Raw genomic sequence first — 8,545 nt, 5'->3', positions numbered from 1 at the left:
AAAGATTGGTCCATCAGGACTTCGATCTTGTGAGCCTGGAAGTATGGTCTCAACTTCCTCGAGGCTGTGATGAGAGCAAGTGCGAACTTTTTTGTGGTGGAGTAATTCAATTCTGCTCCATTGAGCACCTTGCTTATATAGTATACAGGCTTCTGGAGCTTCTGCTCTTCCTTCACGAGGACTGCACTCACGGCTTGTTCAGATACAGCGAGGTACAAATTAAGAGTGTCCTTCAGACTTGGTTTAGCCAACAACGGGGCTTCAGTCATGTACTTCTTCAGCTGTTCAAAGGCCTCTTGGCTTTCAGCTGTCCATTCAAAGTCCTTCACCTTCTTAAGGGTTTTGAAAAAGGGCAGGCATTTGTCTCCTGACTTGGAGATGAACCTCCCTAGAGCTGCGATTCTTCCCGTCAGCTTCTGAACGTCCTTGATGGAGCGTGGTGGCTCCATGTCTAGGATGGATTTGATCTTGTCAGGATTGGCCTCTATTCCCCTCTTAGAGACCATATGACCCAAAAAATTTCAGACCCAACGCCAAAAGCACACTTGGCTGGGTTTAACATCATCTTGTGGTGCCTCATCACTTCAAATGCCTCTCTGGGGTGACTAATATGATCGGCCTTGCTTAGGCTTTTGACTAATATGTCATCAACATAGACCTCCATGGTCTTCCCAATTAGATGGGCAAACGTATTGTTTACCAGTCTTTGGTAAGTAGCTCCTGCATTCTTAAGTCCAAAAGCCATAACAAGATAACAAACTAAATTCAGTTATGTAAGATACCTTGGGGTGTCATCCTTATGCATTCTAATCTGATTGTAACCACTGAAGCCATCCATGAAGCTTAGCAACTCATGTCCAGTAGTGGCATCGATCAGGGTATCAATCCTTGGTAGGGGGTAACAGTCCTTGGGACAAGCATCATTCAAGTCAGTGAAGTCAATGCACATCCTCCACTTTTCATTGTCCTTCTTAACCATTAGGGGGTTGGCCAACCATTCAGGAAAAATTGCACTTCCTCAATAAATCCAGCTTCTAAAAGCTTCTCGACCTCCTGCTTAATGGCTTCCATCCTATCAGGGGCATAAGTTCTCTTCTTTTGCTTTACAGCCTTTCGAGTTAGATCAACGTTCAACCTATGACTTATAAGGTTCGGGTCAATCCCAGGCATATCAGCTGCTGTCCAAGCGAATATATCATTATTTTCTTGGAGGAAGGTTGTCATGCGGCCCTTCAAGGGCTTTTCCAGAGATGCCCCAATGTACGTGACCTTCTCCGGGTCTAGGGGGTCTAGAGTAATGGGGACCAAGTCCTCGGCTGGCTTCCTCGCAGTACGTCATTTTCTCGGACATCCATGTCTTCTATGTGGAGGACCTGCCCCTTGTTCCATCGGGCCTAAGTGCTGCAACATACAACTGTGGGTCATTTTCTGATCTCCTCTCGCTTCTCCAACACCATTTCTAGTTAGGAACTTCAAATCCATGTGGTAGGTTGAGGGCACAACCTTAAAAGCATGGATTCCTATTCTACCCATGATAACATTGTAAGTAGAGGCTGTCTTGACACCTGAAAGTTCAACATCTGCGTGGCCTCCCTGGGCTCTTCTCCGATGGTTACGGGAAGTTGTATTGCTCCTTCGACTTTACATTCCACATGGTTAAACCCGTAGATGGGCGCGTCAGACGGAGTTAGCTGAGAATCATCGTAGCCCATCCTTATAAATGTGTCATGGAACATAATGTCCAAGGAAGCTCCATTGTCCACTAGGACCCTCATAACATGATAATTTCTAATTATCGGAGTGATAACCAGAGGATCGTCCTGAGGAAATTTCAAATCTTCAAGGTCTAGGTCACCAAATTCAAGCGTCACCTCTGACTTAGAATGCTTAGATGGTTCTACAACTATGCTCATTACTTCTCTTGCATAAGCTTTTCAGGAGTTCCTTGTAGTACCAGCTGATGTAGGTCCTCCCAAGATCATATTAATTACTGGCCCTCGGGGCTGTGGGTTGCGATCTCTGTCATTACCTCTTCGATCATCATCTCTTCGATCATTATCTCTCTTCTGGCCTCCGGCCTCTTTACCCTTGGTGAAACGTCCAAACTTTCCCCTTCGGATTGGATACTCAATCTCATCCTTGAGTTGTCTACAATCGTCAGTGTCATGACCAACATCTTTATGAAATCTGCAGTATCGACTCTTGTCTCTTTTTTCGGGATCTCCCCTTAGTGGCTTTGACCATTTGAAGTCTTTGTCCTTTATAATTTCCATAAGGATTTGGCTCCTTGGAGCATTCAACCTTGCATATTCAGCGAACCTTGGTTGCTGATTCTTCTTAGAAGAGGAGGAGTCAGAGTTTTTTCCAATTCGTGGATACCTGTCCTTGGCATCATACTCCTGATCCGTCTTCCGCTTTTTGTTCCTAATAGGTTCATTACTCACAACTATCTTCTTCATACTTTCCTCCACCTTAATATATTTCCCGGCTCTATCCTGGAGCTGCAACATGCTTTCGGGAGGGTGCTTAGCCAAGGACATCTTAAAGAACTCGTCTCTAGTCCCTTGTTGCAGGGCTATCATAGCTACCTTATCATCAAGATCAGGGACCTTCAAAGCCTCCTTCGTAAATCGATTCAGATACTCTCTCAGGGACTCCTTTGCTCCTTGGACTATACCCATGAGAGATGCTGAGCTCTTCTCGTGCACTCTACCACTTATGAACTACTTAATAAAAGCTTGACTCAAGTCCCTAAAGGATCCAATAGAGTTTGGGGGCAGACGGCTATACCACCTTTGAGCCATGCCCGATAGGGTTTGAGGGAAGGCCCGACACTTAATAGCGTCGTTCACGGGCTGTAACAATAGGGCGTTAGAGAACATCCTAACATGATTAGCGGGGTCATCAATACCATCGTATGCTTTGATGGTGGGCATCTTGAAATTCCTTGAGATACGAGCATTCATTATCTCATCAGTGAATGGTGGGTTTGGATCATCGGGATCTCCTAGGGGCATAAGATCACTTAGATCAGCCCTTGAGGCAACTACCCTTCTTGGTATTGGACCATTCAGGTCTATGATTGAGGAGGATTTCTCCGCCTTGGAGCGAGTGGGGGTCTTGGAACCAGATGTGTCTCCAGGTATCGCTTCAGCCTTTGGATCTCTTCTTAATGAGCCCTGATCCTCTCTTGAACATCTTGGGGATTCATCCCTTGAGTGCTCCTGGAGCATTATTCAGTGTCAGCCATCGGCTCCTTGCCAGCACGCCTCCTTCTTGGAGCAACATCGTCATCCGATGACTCGGAGTCTCTTTCAGTATAAGGCCCATAGAATTCTTGATCCTCCGGAATATGAGCCAAGTCACGTATGTATTGGGGCGTCCTCCCTTGTGCTTCACTCCTACCAGAGTGTCCACTCCCTCTAACTTCGGGCTATAGAGACATCCCGTAAGGGGGTTAGTAGTCACAATTGTCGAGTACTCATACCCAAGGGGTTGAGAGTTCACAGGTGCATGCAGCTGCTGAAGTTGGGGGTTCGTCCCTTGAGGAGCCGAGGAATTCGTCCCTTGTGGCTGAGCCTCAGTTGCCCCTACTAGGGTTCCTCTTTGGGTGGAGGCATAAGTTGAGTGTGGTGGTACTTCCACCGCTGATGCGATTGTTCGCGACGAGACATGAGTGTCTGTCCCACTAGTGTTTCTGCTCCGTGTGTTCACCATAGTTGTTGTAAGTTTCCCACAGACGGCGCCAAATGTTGTGGAATAAAAACCTGAGTACTTTAATATTTAATGCTAGGGTTGATGAGATTCAAGCTTTAATGGTTGCTCTTGCGTTCGGGACTATCGATCCTTACAAGATGTCTACGTATCTCTGTGTTGTAGAGAATCAAGCCAAAAAATGTAGTTCTAGGTTGAGGGGTAGAGCCCTTTATATAGAGGCGAGTCTAGGGTTAGACTTCTGTTGGGAGACTTGGTGGACAAGTCTCCAACTTAAATGATGATTAGGAGTCCTTTTGAGGAAGGAGATCCAGAACCTTCTATGTAGGACTTTGAGTCCGTTTGGAACACATGTCTCTGCTCTTCCAGCCGTATTGGGCTTAGTCCGTGAACAACTCAGGTTTGTGGACTTGGACGACCTCTGCTGGTGGGCCTTGGTTGTTTGGGCCGTCATAGGCCTATTACGAAGCGTTGGACTAGACAGGCCTGCTATGAAGCTTGGACCAGACAGGTCTATATTGGACTTTTCGGACAAGAAGCCCAAGTGTATTTAATGCGACATTTAATATGTCTTTAGGATGTATTTTCTATCCATATCACATATTAAGAAAAAAAATTATAAATGATTTCCATCTATGTCCCTGTTTATTGTATTAAATGCTATGTTATAATTTTATATATTTGTTGTAAAATTAAATATTGAAATTAAAAATTAAGGGGTATATATGAAGACATATGTACAAATATGCATTGGAACAAGAATGAGACTACTCATAATTTTTTTACAAATGTAACAACTAAAAAGGGGCGGAGGGAGTAAAATTTAATAATGGGTAACTTAGAGCCTTAAATGTCCACTTAATACGTTATCCCGTGAAACATATTTACTTTGACCACGTATCAACAAGATACGTTCACTGAATTCGCGTATCAAAAGGACACTCTTTCACGGATGGCGCATGACATGGAAACACAGATATAGCAATCTTTGAGGTTAAACTTAAGCGGATGATACGTTATTACATATGGAGGTATCACCCAAATACAACGGTGATAAAAATGTGTATTGTTGATTCGCTGTTAAAGATAGAAGAATGTTGCCACTAATATGTGACTCATCAGAGTTTCCAGAAATATCAGGATTTGTAGTTTCAGAGTTTGTTGGATCATCAGGATTTAGCCGTTCTGCATATGGTACTTCATTTTTAAATCTCAATTCTTCATGATCATCTACATCTTCTAGACCTGTAATTTTCTTATCATTATGAATAGATTCCATGATCACCTTTGTCGTCAGATTGTAAACTCTGAAGGCTTTTGTAGACAGTGGATATCCAACAAAATGCTTTCATCAGCTTTTAGATCAAATTTGTTAAGCTGTTCAGGATTAATTTTGAGAACAAAACATTTGCAGCCAAAAATGTACAAGTACTTTAAATTTGGCTTCTTTCCCTTCACCATCTCAAATGATGTTTTGCCATGCTTGTTTATCAGTGTTGCATTTTGTGTGAAGCATGCAGTTTGCACAGCCTCTGCTCAGAAGTAGGTTGGCCATTTTCCTTCTTCAAGCATGGTCTTTGTAGCTTCTATAAGAGTTTTGTTCTTCCTTTCAACAATTTCATTTTGTTTTGGAGTTCCAGGGGCAGAGAATTCATATTTGATCCCCTTGTACGTACAGAATTCTTTCATAGTTTTGTTCTTGAATTCAGTTTTATTGTCACTTCTAATGATTTTTACTTTGTGTGTTGATCCTTTTTTCAGTTCCCTTACATGATCAAGAAGAATGGATGGAGTCTCATCCTTGGTGTACAGAAAATACACCCATGTGTATCTTATATATTCATCAACAATCACAAGTGCTTACCTCTTCTTTGCAATAGACATAACATTTACTGGACCAAAAAGATTAATATGAAGTAAGTGATATGGTTCAAGAATTGAGGATTCAATTTTACCCTTGAAAGATGATTTCCTTATTTGGTTTTCTGGAATGAGTCACATAAGTCATCAGGAGTAAATACTGTATTGGGCAATCCTCTCACAATATCTTTCTTCACAAGTTCATTGATGTTGTTGAAGTTGAGATGAGAAACTCTTTTATGCCAGTTCCAGCTGTCTTCCACAGTTGCTCTACTAAGTAGACATATTTCAGAACCATCAGTATTTGTAGAGACTTTGACTTCATATAAGTTACCATGTCTATAATCAGTTGTAATATCCCATAATTTTTAGAATTTGATTAATAATAGAATAATAGAAAAAAAGTGATTAAAATTAGACAAGGACTAGGATTTAAAATTTAATTAGAGTAATGAGCCTTAAATTTGGATCAGATTCTAATATGGATAACTTGTAGGTTAAGATATAGGGTTTTGTATCGTTATAAATACACCATATTCGTATTCCTCATTTTTAATATCAAAATTCGTAGGTCTTTTCTCAGCATAAATCAGTAGTCTTATAAAATTCGTATAAAATTAATCGGAAATCGGAATTTATTGACCTTGGACTTTTCGGAAATATCTTTTCGTTCTCTACAACTTTTCTGTTCTGTGTTTTTTAAGAAAATATCATTTAGAGGGTCAAAAAGGCCCAACAAGGATCTGATCAGAATTGGAATCATGGAGAAGTTTAAGATTTTAAATGTTTCGTGTTTGATGGGTTGTTGAGTATTCGATATGTGTCATAAAATGGATTATATGTTTTCTTAACTGAGGCAAGTAACTTTTCGTTGCTCCGTATAACTTATTTGCTTACGTGTTCTGTAATTGAGTATCTGTTGCTCCTTATTATTGTGTGACATTTGTTTGATTAGATGATCTGAATATGTATGTAACTGTTCATTGCTCCGTATATACTGTGTAACGTGTCATATTATGTGTGATTAATAAGATAACAAATTTTCAGAAATCCCCAGTCTTATTCATATATAAGAATTATAACCCGATCACTGGGTAACGTGATATATAGAACTTAGAACTAGTTTGCGCACCTTCCGGAACACATCGTTACCTTGTCAAGCTTTGGTTTCACTTGACGAGGGACGTAAACTAGCCCCCATCGAATATGAATTAGAACCCGGTCACTTGGGAAGTGTGGCATAAAGTATAAGATACCGGTCACTGGCAAAGTGTGGGAAAATGTGTGATTTAGGACTGTGGGACTAAAGATAAGAATTTGTTATTCAAATTTATTAAATGATTAAGAATTTTAATTATGTGGATTAATAAATGTGCTTCTCTTTGATAATAGTTGTTGATTATATCGTGTGCATCTTTGTTTACCTTGTTATCGAATATATGTGTGATTTTGTGTGATCTGTGTTATGTGTCAAGCATGGTTAAATTGTGTTTTTGAAAAACTTAAAAATATTATTTTGAGCCGTTGGACGGTAGTTGCTTGCTGGGATTCACAGCTCATCCTTTTAATATTTCAGGTTCGGCCTAAGAGTTCGAGTTAGATAGCATTAAAGTTCGAGGACTTAGGATTTGAGTAGATTGACGTTTGGACTTCCGCTTTTAGCTGCGCTTTTGTAATAGTCACATTTGTAATAGAATTTTTGATCAAGAAATTGTATTTTGTATTAGTTTTGAATTAGATTTAATAGTCCGGAAGTTTGGGCTGCTATAGTTGGTATCAAGAGCAGGCTGTCATTCAGAGTGTATTAGGTATGAGACTAGTACATCCCCTAGGATTCGATCTTGTGGACCATAATTTGACCTATAGAGATTATGGGGCTTAGACGTGTATAGGATTGTTATGAATTTAGGGGCCAAATTCTTTTTAAGGAGGGTAGTATGTAATATCCCGTAATTTTTAGAATTCGATTAATAATAGAATAATAGAAAAAAGTGATTAAACTTAGACAAATACCAGGATTTAAAATTTAATTAGAGTAATTGCCCTAAAATTTGGATCATATTCTAATATGGATGACTTGTAGGTTAAGATATAGGGTTTTGTATCATTATAAATACACCATATTCGTATTCCTCGTTTTTAATATCAAAATTCGTAGGTCTCTTCTCAGCATAAAACAATAGTCTTGAAAAATTCGTAAAAAATTCATCGGAAATCAGAATTTGTTGAACTGGACTTTTCGGAAAGGTCTTTTCGTTCTCTAAAACTTTCTTGTTTTGTGTTTTTCAAGAAAAGATCGTTTAGAGGGTCAAAAAGGCTCAACAAGGATTTGACCATAATTGGAATCGTGGAGAAGTTCAAGATTTTAGATGTTTCGTGTTTGATGGGTTGTTAAGTATTTGATATGTGTCATAACGTGGATTATATATTTTCTTAACCGAGGTAAGTAACTTTTCGTTGCTCCGTATTACTTATTTGCCTACGTGTTCAGTAAGTGAGTATCCGTTCCTCCTTATTATTGTGTGACATTTGTTTGATTAGATGTTCTGAATATGTATGTAACTGTTCGCTGCTCCGTATTTATTGTGTAACGTGTCATATTATGTGTGATTAATAAGATAACAAATTTTTGGAAATCCCTAGTCTTAGTCATGTATAAGAATTAGAACCCGATCACTGGGTAATGTGATACGTAGAACTTGGAACTAGTTTGCGCACATTCTGGAACACATCGTTACCTTGTCAAGCTTTGGTTTCACTTGACGAGGGACGTAAACTAGCCCCCATCGAATAAGAAGTAGAACCCGGTCACTTGGGAAGTGTGGCATAAAGTATAAGATGCTGGTCACTAGCAAAGTGTGGCATAAGGTGTAATTTAGGACTGTGAGACTAAAGATAAGAATTTGTTATTAAGATTTATTGATTGATTAAGAAATTTAATTATGTGGATTATAGAATGTGCTTCTCTTTG

The sequence above is a fragment of the Apium graveolens genome, chromosome 4 (genome assembly GCF_009905375.1).
Source record: "Apium graveolens cultivar Ventura chromosome 4, ASM990537v1, whole genome shotgun sequence".
In the NCBI taxonomy this organism is placed as follows: domain Eukaryota; kingdom Viridiplantae; phylum Streptophyta; class Magnoliopsida; order Apiales; family Apiaceae; genus Apium; species Apium graveolens.
The sequence above is the reverse complement of the archived record's forward strand: the minus strand, read 5'-3'. Positions refer to the sequence as shown.